Source organism: Stenella coeruleoalba (assembly GCF_951394435.1).
Source record: "Stenella coeruleoalba genome assembly, chromosome: 10".
NCBI lineage: Eukaryota > Metazoa > Chordata > Mammalia > Artiodactyla > Delphinidae > Stenella > Stenella coeruleoalba.
Genome location: NC_137156.1, coordinates 14,993,795 through 15,012,861, shown reverse-complemented (window position 1 = coordinate 15,012,861; position 19,067 = coordinate 14,993,795). Strand labels below are relative to the sequence as shown.

The 19,067-nt window shown below is 40.6% G+C and overlaps 1 long non-coding RNA gene across 1 annotated transcript in view; it reads left to right on the top strand.

Moving 5' to 3' along the window:
* Nucleotides 1-6,433: 6,433 nt before the first annotated feature.
* LOC307192557 overlaps nt 6,434-19,067 on the top strand; it is a 98,815-nt gene continuing 86,181 nt past the window's right edge. Inside the window, exon 1 of the long non-coding RNA XR_013830118.1 lies at nt 6,434-6,615. This is a non-coding gene — a long non-coding RNA (uncharacterized lncRNA). The remainder of the gene's footprint in view (nt 6,616-19,067) is intronic.

The window sequence follows — 19,067 nt, the reverse complement described above, 5'->3', positions numbered from 1 at the left end:
TGGCATTGCATAAGAGCCAAGCAGGCAAATTAAATTCCTTCTATTCAGCCTTGAGGAGAGGTGAAAAAACTCCTCTCCGAGCTGGCGATATTTGTCACTTTGCTCTGTCCTTCCCCATGGCGGGGTGTTGGGCATCCAATAGACAGGCTGGTCAAGAGTGATGTTTTTCATTTTTATTTATATATTGGTTCTTTTTAACTCTTTCAGGATTGTCCAAATCAATTTGAGGCCCTGTGTCTGTGTAAACTAATTTCCGTGGCTACTCCTCCATAAATGACTTTGCTATGCTCTTCCTCCAAAAGGACTTGGATCTAGGATGGCCATAGCATCAGGTGTATCTCAGAGTGTTTTACACTTATTTCTCACTTTTTATATTTAAATTTGGAGTTATTCAAATAATTGTCTTGTTATCTTTGAAACCATTAACCTTGTAACCACTGTACATTTTCTGTGTGCCCGTCATATTGGTCAGTATCATTGCGTTGTGTTTTGACTTGTTCTTACAATGGCCAGGTTGAGATACAAATTTGTCCAAGTGAAATTATGTTCACCAAAAGAAGAAGGACTTTTAAATTAGTCCAGGTCATTGGTTGGTTTGCAGTTTTTGATGGGCACTGTAATTTCTCAGGTGAGGAAGCTATAGATTATCTAGCATCTGTAAATAAATTCAAATTTCTGTCCAAGGAAATTAGAGTCTTGGGCTAGGAGAGAACTTCTAGGGAAATGTTATGATCTTTAAGAAATCATGGAGCAGGGGAGAGTAGACTAGAGTCAGGCAAATACAATTCTCTTTAAGAGAGAAAGTAAGGAAGAGAAAGGAGGGAGAGAAAAAGAAAGAGGATGAGAGAAAAAGAGAGAGAGTAAAAAAAAAAGGAAAGAGGGGAGGAAGGGAAGGAGGGATGTGGTAGGGAAGGAAGGAAGGAAGGGTGGGAAGGAGGGAAGGAGGAAAGAAGAGGGGAAGGAGGGAGAGATGGAAGGAGGAAGGAAGGAAGGGAGGTTGATTCTACAGGACAAAAACTATGAGTTTGACATTGGTCCAAGAAAGAATTCTAGATCGGATTAATAAAGTGATGCTTTGCAAGTACTTAAAACACTTAAGCTAGAAGAGTGTATCTGGGCTTCAGCAAAACGTATGACGTTTTCTTTTTATGTTTATCATCATATAGTTAGGTAGAGTAGTAATTGATGGAACAAGAAATACACAGTGAGTGCTTGCTGTGTACCCAGGCTCTGGTGGGATGAGAGAGAGAGACCCATGGTCTCTCTCCTTGGCCCTGTTCTGTTCCATGTCTTAGCAATCAATGAATTTGATGAGAATAGAAACGCGTGGAAGAGCACCGATTCTGGAGCCAGATGTCTGGTTTTGAATACTGTCTCTCTCACTTACTAGCTCTGTGACCTTAGGAGTTTACTTAATCTTTTTGTACCTCAATTTCTTCATCTGTAAAATGAGAATAATCATAATATCCACTTCATAATTTTATTGTGAATATTAAGTGAGTTTAAAATGCTTAAAACAATGACTGGCATAAAAGAAGCACTGTTAGCTAATATCAATAATAATGATACATAGATGATATGCTTATTAAATTCATAGAAGAACAGAAGTTGGGAGAAATGATGATACTGTGAGATATAAACTGATATAGTAGATTGAAAGTAACAAGATGAACTTTAACACAGAGAAACAAGAGGTCCCATATTTGAATCCTCAAAAGCAAAATGGATTATAGCTGACCTCCAGCTCAAAATGAGCCATGTATTCATTGGTCCTTAAGCGCCAACCACCTGCCAGGCACAATGTAAAGTGCTATTCAAGAGAGAGACCCAGAGCTAGAGTGAGATTCAATTTGAGTTTGCATCAGTGGGATCAATGGGAGTGTATTCTCCAAACCAAGTAATGTGCTGCCCTTGTCAACCACAGCTTGAGCACTGGATTCAATTCTGGCTTCCACATTCTAAGAGAGACACTGACAAATTGCCAAATATTCACAGAATACCTATCAGGGTGGCAAGGGGATTTGTAACAAAGCGTGAAGGAATCAGGGATGCGTGGACTAGAAAGAATAGGGGTGGGATGGCTAACGATAAGTTCACTGGAACGGTCCAAGTTTATGGCTGTTGTTCCCGCATAATCGCAAGTTGTGTTGTATTTCACTCTCAAAATTGCCCCAGTTTGGACAACTAAAATATGATCTCTCTAATGATGGCTTTTAAGAGCTATCTGAAAGAGGATGAATTAGACTTGTTACTCAACCAAGTCTCATGTTTGTGTGTGACAGCAAGGTAACTTGAAATATCAGTATCTTAAGCAAACAGGAGGGTTTAAGGGCTCACGTAACTAAATTGTGGGAAAGGCAGAAGCAGGGCTAGCCAGAGAGGGCCCTGGAACCAAGGTGTTCTCTTTCTCTGTCTCCTTCTCGCCGCTCTTACTCTGATCCCTGCTTTTGGAACAGACTTCATATTCTCCTACTGCTGCCGGGTGATCTGAACTCCCATCCATCAAGCTTAGAAAACCAGAGAGAAAAGGAGCTTCTTCACTGTCAACTCAACCAGAAAAATACTTGGAAAAGACTCTACCCCAGTGTGCTTGGGTCATGGACAAGGTGAGGGGTGAGGTGCGGCGGGGTGTGTGTGTGGGAGGGAGGATTCAGGTCAGATTAAAATAACAACTGCTGTAAACTTCTATCAGCCAGTGAAAGGCACAAGGAGACCGACTCCAGCTCAGTTTGATGATAGGGGCAGCCTCCTGAAAGTGACTTTCTGATGATTGGAAGTGTTTAATTAGCAGGTGGGTGACACGTTGTGTCGAAAGCGTTCACGTGTCGGGTTAAGAATTTTTTTTTTTTTTTTGTGGTAAGCAGGCCTCTCGCTGTTGCGGCCTCTCCCGTTGCGGAGCACAGGCTCCGGACGCGCAGGCTCAGCGGCCATGGCTCATGGGTCCAGCCCCTCCGTGGCATGTGGGATCTTCTCGGACTGGGGCACGAACCCGTGTCCCCTGCATCGGCAGGCGGACTCTCAACCACTGCACCACCAGGGAAGCCCTAATAATAAGAGGTTGGTGCCTCTTTTTTTGCGGGGGGGGGGTAGTTAGAATTTGACTAGAAGATCTTTAAGTTTTCATACAGTACCAAGATGCTTTACTTCTATAAATTTTCCTTATGTTTTTTTTTGCATAATTAATTTCAAAGAATCCAGTTCCAAGTATAAGAAATGAAATAATCACCACTCTTAAAAACTGCATTGAATCTCAAGGGACCTGAGGATTACAGCAAAACTATGAGAATTGACCCAATAAAGCAACATAATAAATTTAAACCATATTCTCTAGGGCCCCTTTGTATTCTGCAATTTTGGGATTCCATAAAACCAGCTTCTGTGATGCTGAACATAGCTAAAATTATTTAAAAGTCACATTGAGTACAAGACGAAAGGAAAGCTTTCTGAACTGGCAACAGTGAGAGCTGTAGCCATGAAATCAAAATGTTAAGTGAGGGTTTGACAAGATCTTGCTCCAAATTTTGTTCAGTCTCTTCTCGATGATGACAGAGCAGGGAGATGCTATAGTAATATATGCTGATATATATTTGGTGGGAGCATATTCTCCAAACCAAGGAATCTGCTGACCAGTCAACTCATGTTGAGTACTGCATTTTCTCTCTCTCTGTGTGTGTGTATGATTCTCTCTCTTTTTATGTGTTTTATGTGACATGGGAGTCTTCATAAGGAAATGAAGACCTGAAAAAACAGACCTTATATTTTATGCTAGGTTTGATGAAGAGTGGACATTCATGAGGAATATGATAGGACAAAGGGTATAAGCGCAGTAAACTGGGGGAAACTTAGCAAGATTTTTTTGTTTGGCTTCTACTTGGTGTCCCTTTGACTTCAGAGATAAGGATCTTTCTTTCCTCCAGGTATAGAGAAGGCACCTCTCACATGAGGGTTTTATGATCTGTTTCAGAGGAGAAGGGCAGAGTGACCTTCCTGCTTCTGCCATTTTCTCAGAAGTCCTTTAGCTTAAAATATTCAATATGCCAAGGTTCCATGTTTCGGGGTAGTGTGTCCTGAGCACGAACATTCCTCCATCTGAAACTTGCCTAAGAAGTTTCACAGTCCAGAAACTGAGTTAGTAAATTGTCTCATAATCAGTTGAACTAATCTCTTAGGGCTGGGCATTTCCATGGAAACAAAAGAAAAACAAAGGTTAATGGCTAGAACAAACTACTATAAATTCAGCTTTTGAGTCCTGAGGGCATTTCTAGATGTTAGGCTCAAAGTATGTCTTCAGGAGTGAGGGCAAGCAGTGTCAATCTTACAGATTTTCCTGGTTTGGAGTTTGAATGTCTCTGGGAATGTTGTTGATTATTCTGGTAAAGTTTCTGAGTGGCCCACACAACAACAGCTGTAAAAATTGTCCAAACATGAGCTGTTGTGATTTCTCTGAAGTTTATATCAAGTTATCCAACTTCAGCTTGCAGGGCTGCAGGAAAAAGGGCAGTTTTAATTTTTAGTGATTTCAACTCAGAAGGGTGAGAGAAAAATTGGAAATAATAGTTTTGGAGAGAGGTAGCTAGATATTGGAAGAAACTAGAATTCAGGATCCATGCTAGTGTACAAGTAGGTAACAAGACCTGAAAGACCATGAATAGGACTAGAATTTAATACCCACAAGAGTGTGCTATAGTTTTCCATCAAAATATAATTTTTTTTGTCTAGTCACCTCCATTTCTATCAAAGATAATTGAAGTAACACTAATTTCTTTGCAGTATAAGCCAAGCGTTATGAAACTTGGCCTGATTATTTACATAATCGGAATCGTGAAATCTGCTTTGCTGGAACTTTTCATAAAGAATCTCAGTTTGGACTTTGGAAAGCCTCTAGAGACTGGGAAGCTAAGCTAAGAACTCACCATCAGACTTTGCCTGTATTACCTATGGATTTGGGTAAATTCCTCTCTTCTCAAGGTCCCCAAAATATCCTTACATTGTGAGCCCTACCAGGAAGTGACCTTCCTTACTTACCTGGTAAGGCTGGAATCCCTTACCAGGGATTGGTACCTGGAAAAGTATGAGAAATTTCTTCAAGGGGCTTTATTGGCTCAAAAAAGTCAACCCGAGTTCCTAAATATCCAAATTCCCAAATATGACATTCCAGTCAAAGCCTTGGTAAAATAACCAGTGTTTCCTTTGTATTCTGTTACCAGGACAATAGATTCTTATTGAGCGTATGCAAATAACTATACTGCCATAAAAATAAGAATATACGGTAAGAGTTTTTGAATTCTGGAGGGATCAAATAGGGAGAAAAAGCAATTGTTTCATTTTTGTTCACAAAGGCATACTTTATCAAATTGCTCTAAGTTGCACGTAGCTTAAGAGAAAAAAGATTTCCTTAAATGTGGAAAACAATCCATTAAGGAACCAGTCATGTTTCACACAAAGGCATTTAAAAATTAGTCATCTTCATTAATTCATTCAGTTCCATGTAATTAATCCTTATTCTGCTTGATCTTGAATTAGCAGTTTTATGAATCCATCCGTTTTTTCATTAATTCTGGAATCTCTTGCTCAGTCCAGTGGAAGGGTCTCAATGTTATTCAGGTGACGCCATCGTGGAGCATTCTCACCTGTAGCTGATTGTAAATGCTTTCCAGGAAGAATCAGAGTAAACCAGTAACTGCCTGTGAATGGTTAAAGATGGCCATGGTTAAAGATCTGATGAAAGTTCATTTGATAAGGAAATTCAGGTATTTCTGTGACTACAACATTCTAACATGGTAACCAGATGATGAGGGTATTGACAAATTTCTACGAACTTTATACAATTTCCAGAATAGTCATACACATATGACCTAAGAAAGTTTACCATCACTTCTTATTTGACAATGCTTCCCATGTAATTTAACATCCCCAATAAACCTAGTTAGCTTTTTTTTTTTTTTTTCGGTACGCGGGCCTGTCCCAGCTGTGGCCTCTCCCGTTGCGGAGCACAGGCTCCGGACGCGCAGGCTCAGCAGCCATGGCTCACGGGCCCAGCCGTTCCGCAGCATGTGGGATCTTCCCAGACCGGGGCACGAACCCTTGTCCCCTGCATTGGCAGGCGGACTCTCAACCACTGCGCCACCAGGGAAGCCTCCAAACCTAATTAGTTTTACACCTCTTTTTCACAAGGTAAGAGACAAATTCTTTGAGATTTTCCAGGGGCCCTCTGGGAAATCTCAAAGTCAGGCGCGGTCAGAAAGACTTCATTTAGAATTTAATTTGGGGAAGTTGTCAAAAATGCCAAAAAGTATGGAAATGGGCTTCCCTGGTGGCGCAGTGGTTGAGAGTCCGCCTACCGATTCAGGGGACGCGGGTTCGTGCCGCGGAGCAGGTGGGCCCGTGAGCCATGGCCACTGCGCCTGCGCATCCGGAGCCTGTGCTCCGCAACGGGAGGGATAAAAGGCAGGAAGAGGAGCTTCCTGTCAGGAAGAGGGGCTTCAAGATGGCGGAATAGTAAGACGCGGAGGTCACTTTCCTCCCCACCGATACATCAGAAATACATCTACACGTGGAACAACTCCTACAGAACACCTACTGAACGCTGGCAGAAGACTTCAGACCTCCCAAAAGGTAAGAAACTCCCCAGTACCTGGGTAGGGCACAAGAAAAACAGAGACAAAAGAATAGGGACGGGACCTGCACCAGTGGGAGGGAGCCGTGAAGGAGGAAAGCTTTCCACACACTAGGAAGCCCCTTCGCGGGCGGAGACTGCGGGTGGCGGAGGGGGGAAGCTTTGGAGCAGCGGAGGAGAGCGCAGCCACAGGGGTGCGGAGGACAAAGCGGAGAGATTCCCGCACGGAGGATCGGTGCCGACCAGCACTCACCAGCTCGAGGGGCTTGTCTGCTCACCCGCCGGGGCGGGCGGGGGCTGGGAGCTGAGGCTCGGGCTTTGGTCTGAACCGGAATCGCGGCGTGAACACAGCCTGAAGGGGTTAGTGCACCGCGGCTAGCCGGGAGTCCGGGAAAAGTCTGGAGCTGCCGAAGAGGAAAGGGACTTTTTCTTCCCTCTTTCTTTCCTGGTGCACGAGGAGAGGGGATTCAGAGCGCTGCTTAAAGGAACTCCAGAGACGGGCGCGAGCCACGGCTATCAGCGCGGACCCCAGAGATGGGCATGAGACGCTAAGGCCGCTGCTGCCGCCACCAAGAAGCCTGTGGGCGAGCACAGGTCACTCTCCACACCTCCCCTCCCGGGAGCCTGTGCAGCCCGCCACTGCCAGGGTGCCGGGATCCAGGGACAGCTTTCCCGGGAGAAAACATAGCGCCTCAGGCTGGTGCAACGTCCCACCGGCCTCTGCTGCCGCAGGCCCGCCCCGCACTCCGTGCCCCTCCCTCCTCCCGGCCGGAGTGAGCCAGAGCCCCCGAGTCAGCGGCTCCTTTAACCCCGTCCTGTCTGAGCGAAGAACAGACGCCCTCAGGCGACCTACACGCAGAGGCGGGGCCAGATCCAAAGCAGAACCCCGGGAGCTGTGCGAACAAAGAAGAGAAAGGGAAATCTCTCCCAGCAGCCTCAGGAGCAGCGGATTAAAGCTCCACAATCAACTTGATGTACCTGCATCTGTGGAATACCTGAATAGACAACGAATCATCCCAAATTGAGGAGGTGGACTTTGGGAACAACGATAAATATATATTTTTCCCTTTCCTCTTTTTGTGAGTGTGTATGCATATGCTTCTGTGTGTGATTTTGTCTGTATAGTTTTGCTTTTACCATTTGTCATAGGGTTCTGTCTCTCTGGTTTTTATTTATTTTTTTCTTTAGTATAGTTTTTAGCAGTTGATATCATTGGTGGATTTGTTTTCTGGTTTGGTTGTTTTCTTTTATTAAAAATTTTTTTTAATAATTATTTTTTATTTTCATTATTTTATCTTCTTTCTTTCTTTCTTTCTTTTTTTAATCCCTTTTATTCTGAGCCATGTGGATGACAGGCTCTTGCTGCTCTAGCCCGGCGTCAGGGCTGTGCCACTGAGGTGGGAGAGCCAAGTTCAGGACACTGGTCCACAAGAGACCTCCCAGCTCCACGTAATATCAAACAGCAGAAATCTCCCAGAGATCTCCATTTCAACACCATGACCCAGCTTCACTCAACGACCAGCGAGCTACAGTGCTGGACATAAGGCAAATACTAACAGCAATAAAATGGGAAATCGAAAGTAACACAATCATAGTAGGGGACTTTAACACCCCACTTTCATCAATGGACAGATCATCCAAAATGAAAATAAACAAGGAAACACAAGCTTTAAATGATACATTAAACAAGATGGACTTAATTGATATTTATAGGACATTCCATCCCAAAACAACAGAATACACTTTCTTCTCAAGTGCTCATGGAACATTCTCCAGGAGAGATCATATCTTGGGTCACAAATCAAGCCTTGGTAAATTTAAGAAAATTGAAATCACATCAAGTATCTTTTCTGACCACAACGCTATGAGACTAGATATCAATTACAGGAAAAAATCTGTAAAAAATACAAATACATGGAGGCTAAACAATACACTACTTAATAACCAAGAAATCACTGAAGGAATTAAGGAGGAAATCAAAAAATACCTAGAAACAAATGACAATGAAAACACGATGACCCAAAACCTATGGGATGCAGCAAAAGCAATTCTAAGAGGGAAGTTTATAGCAAAACAATCCTACCTTAAGAAACAGGAAACATCTCAAACAACCTAACCTTGCACCTAAAGCAGTTAGAGAAAGAAGAACAAGAAAACCCCAAAGTTAGCAGAAGGAAAGAAATCATAAAGATCAGATCAGAAATAAATAAAAAAGAAATGAAGGGAACGATAGCAAAGATCAATAAAACTAAAAGCTGGTACTTTGAGAAGATAAAATTGATAAACCATTAGCCAGACTCATCAAGTCAGAAAGAGAAAAACAAATACCTTATGCTAACACATATAAATGGAATCTAAAAAAAAAAAAAAAATGGTCATGAAGAACCTAGGGGCAAGACAGGAATAAAGACACAGACCTACTAGAGAATGGACTTGAGGATACAGGAAGGGCGAAGGCTAATCTGGGACAAAGTGAGAGAGTGGCATGGACATATATACGCTACCAAACGCAAAATAGATAGCTAGTGGGAAGCAGCCACATAGCACAGGGAGATCAGGCATGGACATATATACGCTACCAAACGCAAAATAGATAGCTAGTGGGAAGCAGCCACATAGCACAGGGAGATCAGCTCGGTACTTTGTGACCACCTAGAGGGGTGGGATAGGGAGGGTGAGAGGGAGGGATACGCAAGAGGGAAGAGATATGGGGACATATGTATATGTATAACTGATTCACTTTGTTATAAAGCAGAAACTAACACACCAGTGTAAAGCAATTATACACAATAAAGATGTTAAAAAGAAAAGAAAAAGTATGGACATTTGACTAAATAGCATCACAGATTATTATAAAACAATACTTAATTACCTATTTAACCAAAGTGACAATAAAAGACTTTAAAAGATAAATATAGAAGGTTACATGATTTTTAAAAACAAAAATCCCTTAGCTCTTTAATGTTGAGAAGATTTGGTTTTCTCAAGTAATCAAAGGCCTGATAAAGACAATATGAAGAGCAGCAAATTATTTTAAGACAAGAAACATTGGTTTCCCACACAAATTACTTAAAAGGTAAAGACCCCCCTGCCCCCTACTTTTTAAAATAGTTTCTTATCAAGAGCAGACCAATAACCTAAAAAAAGTTGGTTGTTTTAGCCGAAGAGAAAGCCAAATTCTAGTTTTGTACCAATGTATTTTTGATATTTAGGTTCATTTTTAAAAACCTATAAATAAATCTGTTTAATCTTAGCTTACTCACAAATAAAATTTCTTTTCCACAACTGTCTATATGTTTTTAATCTATCCAGTTTTTGTCATATACGTTTTCTCCTCATTCTGCAACAATCAATCCTTCTACTTTAGGACAAAATTATTCTCTTTCCTTTAAATATGTCTTTAATAACTTTCCTTAGCAAAAATACATCTTCCTTTCCTACATGGGCCATTTTTTTATCCTTATTATTTGTCATAGTTTTATTTATATGTATGGATTAGAGTTTTTTAACCATCAATAATCTTTCTTCTCAGTGAAAACTAAGAAGTAAGCAATTGGGAACTGTCTTCCACATACTGTAATTCTGTAGTAAATTGGAAATACATCCTTTCATAATTTCTAGAGGCATATGTATTTTCATAGTACAATTTCTCATGTTCATTACTGACCCAATATATTTACGTTCTCTATACCACATAAAAACAAGATGCCAAAAGTAGATAAATAAACTTTTGTTCAGCTCTTCATGTTTTATCTCATTTGGAAATAATCTATACATTTAATGAATATTCATCATTTTACTTTGTATAGCTTTAAGGTTTTAAGTTATCAGAAAGATTTTTGAAATTATTTTTAAGTAAATGTACTATAAAACATAATTATTGTTGAAAAGTTCACTTATAAACTTTTCTCCCACAGACGTCTATTTAATGCACATGTTCTTAATGTTCTTAACTATACTAGAATTGCTGATGAAAATTTCATGAGACACAAAACAAAGCTAGCCATCATTTTAAGTTATTTTTCTTGTTGACAAAGCAGGCAAGTATCAAAATATCACTGAAGAAAGACTCTAGAAAGTTAAGCATATGGTTCTTCCCTTCCTTTTTTTTTTTAAACTGCTGTGCTTGACGTGCATCAAGCAGTTCATTTTTATTGTACATTTGGTTCTTAGGTTGGATTTATAGTTTTCTAATTTTAAATATCTAGTAGAGATAGCATAAGCTTATTTGAGAGGCAAACCTAGGTAGATAAAAATTGTATCTATGCCTTATATATAATGCTGATGATGCTGAAGAAATACCTATTTTAATTTTACCAACCATTTTAAAACTAGCTTTATTTATCAAAGAGTATCCTAGTTCATGTGAACTTCAAAACACATTTGGGGGCTTGCCTGGTGGCGCAGTGGTTGAGAGTCCACCTGCCGATGCAGGGGACATGCCGGCCGGGAAGATCCCACATGCTGTGGAGCGGCTGGGCCCGTGAGCCATGGCCAATGAGCCTGCGCTTCCGGAGCCTGTGCTCCGCAACGGGAGAGGCCACAACAGTGAGAGGCCCGTGTACCGCAAAAACAAACAAACACACACACATTTGGGTTAGATTCTATATTTCTGAGAGTTTTAGGAATCCTTAATTTACCTGAGTGCTCATTTATATCTAAGCCAACTTGAACTCCTTTAAGGGATTTAATAAATTAATTTGGTAATACCATTTAGAGGTAGAAAAATATCACAAATTATATCTATATATTATATCTATATAAAAATATATAGACAGTTGCAAACAGAGACCTTATAGTTTTTGTTTTAAAATTTTAGCCATGTGTCAGGTACATTAATATCTGAAATGTAGTGTAATTATTATTTAAAATTTTCCGTTTTTCTCTTAAGTGCAGGGCAGTTCTCTTTCCAATATCCTGGGCTTTTACAGTATCTGCAAGCATTTTGAGATGAATAGGTGAGGTTTGGGGATTGGTAAAGCTAGGTGGGCACTGAATTGCTCTTAGAGCCACATTTCTGTTTTGTAAAGAATTGACTTATAAGACAGTGACAGTTGTTTATAATTCTGCAAAGAACTGGGTCACAGCCTGAATGTTATCAAGGGGCTGACCTGCCCTTCCAACTACATTGTATTCAATTTGCTTCTTTATGTCAGGGAGAAGACTTCCAACTAAGATGAAAATCAAAAGATACCTATGTTCCAGATTTAAGCTTCTCTAATCTACCAGAGTAATTTTGAATTCTATGTCGTAGTTGAATTAGGTGATATCCTTTCATCCATAAAATGTAAACCACCCAGTGAAGTTGGTGTTATCACCCCAACTTCATACAAGAGGAAATTGAGGCCCAGGAAGGATAAATGAATTGCTAAAGTTGTACATTTAAAATGTGACAAAGTTTACATGTTTAAAGGAGTATGTGTGACTGCAGAACTTAGGGTCTTTCCAATCTATTTGGTGGTACAAGTGTCCTCTACATACTCATTTCATAGGTCACCATTTCCCCAATCTCTCAGAATTAATAACCTGAAGCCATCTCTTTTCTCTCTCGCTCTCCATATCTAATCAATCATCAAATCCTATTAATTTTTCCTTAATGCTTTTATTTTGCTTCCAGTTCTTTTTACTGCCAACATCAAATTCAGGCCCTGTACATTTTACCTGTTGCCTATTGAAATAGCCTCCTAAATTGTCTCTTAGTTTTTCTCTCTCTTCACTAATTCAGTTGCAGTTCTAAAGCAACTTTTCATCTTGTGGATCCCCCTGTTTCATCACTTCCTTGTTTTCTTGTTGCAAAGAAAGTGTTATGGACTGAATTATGTAACCCCTGCCCCTAATTCGTATGTTGAAGCCCTACCCCCTGATGTGACGGTACTTAGAGATGGGACCTTTAAGACGGTCATTAAGACTAAATGATGTCATAAGGGTAGGGTCCTGATCTAATATGACTGCGGTCCTTACAAGAAGAGAAAGAGACACCAGGGATGCACACACAGAGGAAAGGCCATGTGAGGTCACAGTGAAAAGGCAGCCATCTGCAGGCCAAGGAGAGAGTCCTCAGGAGAAACCAAACCTACAAACACCTTGATCGTAGGCTTCCAGCCTCCAGAACTGTGAGAAATAAATTTCTGTTGTTTAAGTCACCCATTCTGCCGTGTTTTGTTATGGCAGCCCTAGCTAACAGGAAGGAAGTGTCAATTCTTCATCCAGACAATCTAGCCCATCAACAATTTGATTCTTACTTTCAACCTCATTCATAGAAGTGCTCCCTATTCCAAAGAAACCCCTCAACATTTTGTTCTTTCTTTTCTAGGCTTCTGTTCCTTTCTGGGAGGGGCTTCTTGCATATTTTCACTTACCTAGGTCCTACCTGGCCTTTAGGAATGAGGTCTCGTCTCACTTGTGTTTCCTTATCTAGATCGTAAACTCCTTGTGGGGACTATGCCTCCAAATTAGTATCACATGAGGGACCTAATGCACTGTCTGGCTCTGATGTCTAACAAGTGTCTGTTGATTGAGTCATTAATTTATCTGGATTGTCATGATTTCTCTGATACCTGCTCTTTTATTACAATCTTCTGGCTGTTTTTGCAGAACCAACAGTTTTAAAGTAGTATAGCCTGGATGATAACAACAGCAAGCATTGCCTGCTTAGAAGTACAGGCTGTCACCTAAAGAAAATGTGCTATGATCCTTAATATTCGCAAACAGCTATGGAATTGTGAGACAGATTTCCTCCCAATAATGAGCCCTTCTGTCATCATTTTCCATTTTCCAGCTAAAGCTGGGGTACTCACCCATAGCAAGAAACAACTAGAGTACACACACACACCTGCCCTTTGCAATGTGGCAGGGGGCAACGAGAAACAATCTCCCTGAGTGTCAAATAGAGAGGGGCACATGGTACCCACACCTCATTGTTAGCTCTGCAGACACTTAAACATTTAGTTGCTGGGGAAAAATGTTTTGGGAAAAGGGGGAATGATCCTTTTCCTATTTTTTCAATTGTAGGATTACAATGATAGGAAACTCCTTTCACTTACCTCTCCAGGTTCTTTCATTATCTGCTGTTAAAGTGTTTGGAAATGAAGCCTCACTTCCATCTTTCCTTTCCAGCTGAAACCTGAAGGCTTAAGAATACCTATGGGCTAGACTGAGGTAGGGGTAGTTGAGGAAGTTGTTTAGAAGCTTGTTAAGTCTTTTCTCAAAGGCGGTGAATTAAATACACTTTCCACTCGTCAGCTTTAACAAAGAAACCCAGCCATTAACATAGGAAAGCCTTTTGTTTGCATTTTTTAACAGCTGACATTTGTACCTTTTGGAGGAGTGGAGGGCATCTCATTGCTTCCTTGTTTAAATCAGCCTGGAAATAATGGGGATGATAGGGAACCAGGGCTAATTTCCTTTGTCTCCTATTCAGCAGATAATGGTGGTCTGTGTGGGGTGTTAAAGGCCAGGCTGCAGCGCTGACCTGGAGATGACTTCATTCTTCAGAGGTTTATCAAAGGCCCCTGTCAGTCAAACTCATGCTGGGAGACTGGGGAATGGCCATCTGGTTCACTGTTCATCAGAGAGCAGCAAGCCGAGCGACGAGGTGAAAAATCTCTGTCAGTTCTGAGCCAGGTGGAAGGGCGAGGCGATGCCTGTGGAGGTGGGTTTAGCAGCTCTTGGGCACATACACAGAAGAGAAGTAAACGTGAGGGTATGTGTGTCTGTGTGTGTGAGAAAGAGACCAAGACAGAAACGGAGAAGGTAAGAGAGATGGAGAGAGTGGGAAGACGAGTGGATGGAGACTTTTATTTAAGCTAGTGTGATCGTCTTGAATCGATTTTAAGTGGAAAGACTGAAGGTTACTCATGCTGCTGACCCTGCAGAGAAGCCTCTGAATTGTTCCCCTGGCTGTGGGGAGGAAAGGGAGTAAGTGGCTCACAGCGGGGTCTGATTTAATTTAAAGCACGATGTTTCTGTTCTGAAGCCAGAATTCTTTCATCCTAGCCATGTTGATTACAAGCACTAACAAGGCATTACAAGAAGCACTACCAGGAAATCTTCCCCTCTCCCCTCACCCCAAGTCAACTACTGTGAACTAGGTTTTTGTGGGGCTACACAGCAGGGTCTGCCCTCAGGGCAGACGTTCAGAAAGGCTTCTGTTGTCAGGAAACTCATCCTCATGGCACCCAGGTTTGGGTCTGTGTTAATGTGAGAATTCCTACCAGTAGCTGAAATTTACACAGTCATGGGAAACACAACATTGTTACCCATGGACATTGCAAGTATTGAAGGATGCTTCAACATTCAAAGATCAGAACGACAGAGACCTGGTGCCTGGCTTCCTTTCTCCCTTCCTTCCTCCCTCCCTCCCTCCCTCTCTCCCTCCCTTCCTTCCTTCTTTCCTATTGTGGTAAACTGTATGTAACATAAAATGTTTACCATTTTAACCATTTCTAAGTGGCCTTAAATGCATTCACATCGCTGTGTAGCCATCACCATCGTCCATCTCCAGACCTCTTTTTGTCTTCCCAAACTGAAATTCTATCTCATTAAACAATAATTCCCCATTCCTCTTACTCCCAGACCCTGGCAACCACCCTTCTACTTTCTGTCTCCGTGAATTTGATTATTCTAAGTACCTCATATAAGTAGAACCATATGGTATTTGTCCTTTTGTGACTGGCTTATTTCACTCAGCACATTTTCAAGGTTGATCCTTGTTGTGGCATGTGTCAGGATTTCTTTCCTTTTTAAGGCTGAACAATATTCCATTGTATGGATGTACCATATTTTGTTTATCCACTCATCCATCCATCCATGGACATTGGGTTATTTCCACCAAGGCTTTCTTTTAAATTATGCTGTTCTCACATCTGTCCTGTCCTAGCATCATGTTAAGCCAGTGCCCTTTTTTGTAGACATTATTTAGTTGCTATCAACACAAGTATCACCTCAATTTAGAGTCCACTGCCCTGTCACAAAAATGAGGCTATAATTGTTGTTGGTTTTCCGGCTATTTAAAGTGGAGAGGGGCTCTGATCCAAACAGAGCATGGGGGAAAACTAAGAGATGGGGTGAAGAGGGAATATTCCTGCTCTATTTAAAAAAAATTATTATAGAAACCTCTAAAATATATGGAAGTGGAAGAAAGACTAGTTCGATGAACTTCCCATAAATCGCCATAGTCAATCATTGACAAATGACAAATATTTTTTCATCTCTACTTCACACACTGCCTCTCCCATCCTGGGTTGTTTTTCAATTTCCCCCTAACTCTTTTTATTTTAAAAAGTTCAAACCTACAGAGAAATTTCCAAGAAAAGTGTTAAGAGCAACCATTTGTCATTACCTTCACACTTGTCTTGGAAATCACCAATTGTTAACATTTTGCCACCTTTTCTTTATATCTGTCTCTCTATCTATCATATATCTGTACTTTTTTTCTTGAGTCATTTGAAATTAGTTGCCTACATGATGACACTTTATCTGTTACTACTTCAGCATCTATCTAAAAACAAGAACGTTCTCCTTCATAACCAAATGCAATGATCATACTCAGGAATAAAACATTTATACATGATTAGCTAATAAACAATCCGTATTCAGTTTTCCCCAATCATATCAACATATGCCGCCATCTATATCTATATCTATATATCTATTTATTTATTTTAGAAAATCTAGTAAGGGACTAAGCATGACATTTCCTTCTCATTTCTCTTTAGTCTCCTTTAGACTCCTGACCCTTTTTGTCTTTGATGCCACCCAGCTGTTTTGGGGTGAAGGTCTTGCAAATATGTAATTTAATCTCTGAGATGGTGAGAAAGAGGATGATGATTGTTTCTGAATCTAGTGTCATCATGGACTCATAAATGTTTACATTGTTGTTAGCAGAGATAGTTCGGGAGTCGATAATATCTAGAACCTTCTGTTTGGCATCCAAATATCTTCTGAGATATTTGCAAAGAGCAAGAATGATGAGCCATTAACTAATTCCGATAAATGAGTCACACATTAGAGAAACTTTTCACTTCTGCCTTTGGAACTGTTCCTGAAAGAAGGGCAGGTTTGCCTTTCATCCCGGCAGGGACTTACAGTTGGCTCTTTCTAATGTAAGTCTAAATTTATTTTTGAACGTTCACTAGTTAAATCTTGTAAAACTCCCAAAAGTCAGGACATTTCTCATTTGTATGTGAAGGAAGTGAACATGGGGGCATCTAGGGCATAAGACATCCAGACAGAGAAAACTGTCTCTGATTTGTTGACTGTTGCCTAGGACCACATAATCTACATGAGAGCACTTAACAAGTATTATCTCTCTATTAGTGTGCCCAAACTCAAACCAGTGAGAATGCAAGATGGTTCCTAGTTATTTGTTTTGAATGGTTAAGGCTAGTAAGGTATCTGGATGCAGCAGAATTCTGTTGTCATGTAAAGATGTATTGGTTTTGTATATAATATTATTTATAATTTTGAAGAGTCGGAAATATCATTCTACTTAAATGCTCACTTAGGTCTTTAAAAAGGCCAAATAGACATTTCTAAAAACCATCCAAAAAGAGGATAAAAACTTTAAGTTTGGCTTTTTTGAAGGGCAAGTATACACAGCAGCCAGAACACAGACCTGCCTATTATAAGGTAGTGGACAAGGTTATTCTGATCTTGGTACCCATGGTTTAAGTAACGATAGAAGAGTGTTGGCCTAGAATACTTGTTAGATGAAGTCTGACATTTTGAAGTTTATGTTTGTGTTGGGTACCAAGAGAAAAATGTTTTGTTCAAATTTTTTTCATTTAGCTGATGAGAGAGGTCTTGCTGAGGTCTGTCAACTGGACCATTTAACAAAAAAGCAAAATCTCCTTTTATTTTTAAATTCACCCACCATGTACCTAAAGTATTACCTTAAAGGACCCCTGCCTGTGGTGTCCAGCATTTTAGACAAGAGCCTGTGGACTCTTGCCACCATATGGCTTATAAACAAAAAATTGTGAGCCTTTGGGACATTGAGATCATGAAGTAACACCAAAACAGTGAGCCAGGGAAACCCATGTGGCTGGGAGACAAGCAAGGAGGATAGTTCCTGAACTATCAGGATGCCCTTGCTTAATGAAGGGTGGATTCAGAGGAAAACTGCTGGAGAAGTAAGACGTTAAGATCGAAAGAGAATATGAACAGAGCTATTTACAAGGATTATGTACCTGCATGTCTTTCTGTGTTTTTGTTTTTGTTTTAAAAATTTATTTATTTTAACAAGGTTTGCTTAACTAAGCCATGGATTACCTAGAGTGGTTTTATTTTACATGTGTTTTGAACTTACATTGTCAATCTTTCTATGCCTCTTCTTGGAAATCTCATGGAAAAGAGGGATTACCTTAATTCCACTTGGTGTCTCCTGGGAAATCAAGATAGTTTTCATATAGTTCTCTTTAACTAACTACAACATTTTATAGGATTCTGGGATTAATTTCAAGACTCGTGACACAAACGTCTTCATGCTTATGTTGGTTTGGGGTAACAGATTTCCTTGTAGAAAGGAGGTTGGGAGGAGCTGGGTATTTGGCAAATATAGGGAATATGGAGATGGTCACTTGCCCCAAAGTGTTGGGACTTCACTCTCTATGTTTACCTTTATCTGTTTGGGATTATTTTGTTTCCTGGCAATGCTACAGCTGAGTGAATCTCAGAGGCACACACCTAGCCCTTCATTCCATATAAGCTTCTTGTCTTACCCTCTCCACCAACAGAAAACTCTAACTGAGAAATCTGTTTCTTTATTACTTATTTCTCTTCCACAGTAAAAATGTATCATTCTTTCTCATCCTGGTATTACACTGGGAAATAATAGCAGTAAGTAATTATTGAATGAAGCATTTCCAATAAGGTACTGATGGACTAACAACGGATTGGCAGTTTCTATCTCTAGACTTTCAAAACTTTAACAGGTCTATAGGAGATATAATGTTGTACTCTAAAGAAGTATGTGTGGTTTAGCAATGCAAATGTAGAGAAACAATTATGTAAGTTTGGATCCGTGTCCAAGGCCAAGTTCGTCATATAGGGTGATATGTGTGTGTTCAAGCTGTGAAGATTGAAGCCGTCAAAGTGGGATGTGATGTTGGTCATTATCATACTCCTCCCAGGCATTAGGGACCTTCCTGCTTTATTCCTGAGTGCCTATCCTCACACTACATTGAATACCAATGGTGGGGATTAGTAGGATAATCAGCATAATTGACCCATTCTGACCCTGGCCATCATGTCGCAAGGGGGATCTAGGGCTCAATACTCCATTAAAACTGGTGTTTAGTTGTCATTCAGACAGATAGCGTGGGGCTAGGCAAGAGCTGAGCATCTAAACGTGGCAGCACATGATTCCAATGGCAGGCAAATAGGAATATGAGCTTAAAAGCAAGCCTACAATTTCAAGGTATGGAGGAAAGGAAGATATCTTTGTACAAAG